At 48.4% G+C, this 609-nt stretch overlaps 1 protein-coding gene across 7 annotated transcripts in view; it reads left to right on the plus strand.

Annotated features, from left to right (window-relative positions):
• The window catches only part of ndel1a (nudE neurodevelopment protein 1-like 1a), a 20,060-nt gene that overhangs the window by 8,662 nt on the left and 10,789 nt on the right, over positions 1 to 609 (plus strand). The window lies entirely within an intron of this gene.

A 609-nucleotide genomic window follows, 5' to 3' on the forward strand; every position in this document is an offset into this window, starting at 1 on the left:
GTGCCAGTGCAACCATTCCTAACATCTAAACAGCTGTAGTAGGGTTTAAATCAAACTAGCAACAACAATAGTGACAAGTAGGCTAATGCATGTTAATAAAAATGAAGCAGAACACATGCAGAATACAACGGAATAACTGGTAAACACGTTTATTTGGGATCAGGCGGCAGCTGATTTGACACATGAGACTCCAGGATTAATCTTAGCCCGGCTGTTAGCCCGGCTGTTAGCCCGGCTGTTAGCCCGGCTGTTAGCCCGGCTGTTAGCCCGGCTGTTAGCCCGGCTGTTAGCCCGGCTGTTAGCCCGGCTGTTAGCCCGGCTGTTAGCCCGGCTGTTAGCCTGCTCTGGACCAGGCTAGCCGCAAAGAATAAATCTCCATGGTTACTTGGCTGGGTTTAATTTAATCTGGTTTCGTGCAACCGAGTCAAAGCTAAATTCATCCAGGATAACTTGAATATCCCGGCTTAATCCCTTATCCTGGTTTTGTGCAACAGGCCCCTGATGTTTTTACGTGTGTGTGTGTGTGGGGGGGGAGTGTGTGTGTGTGGGGGAAGAAGTGAAGGAGTGACGGTGATTATCTTCTAGAGTCATAGTGAGAGAAACAAAGTG

Source organism: Etheostoma spectabile, chromosome 21 (genome assembly GCF_008692095.1).
Source record: "Etheostoma spectabile isolate EspeVRDwgs_2016 chromosome 21, UIUC_Espe_1.0, whole genome shotgun sequence".
Classification (NCBI taxonomy): domain Eukaryota; kingdom Metazoa; phylum Chordata; class Actinopteri; order Perciformes; family Percidae; genus Etheostoma; species Etheostoma spectabile.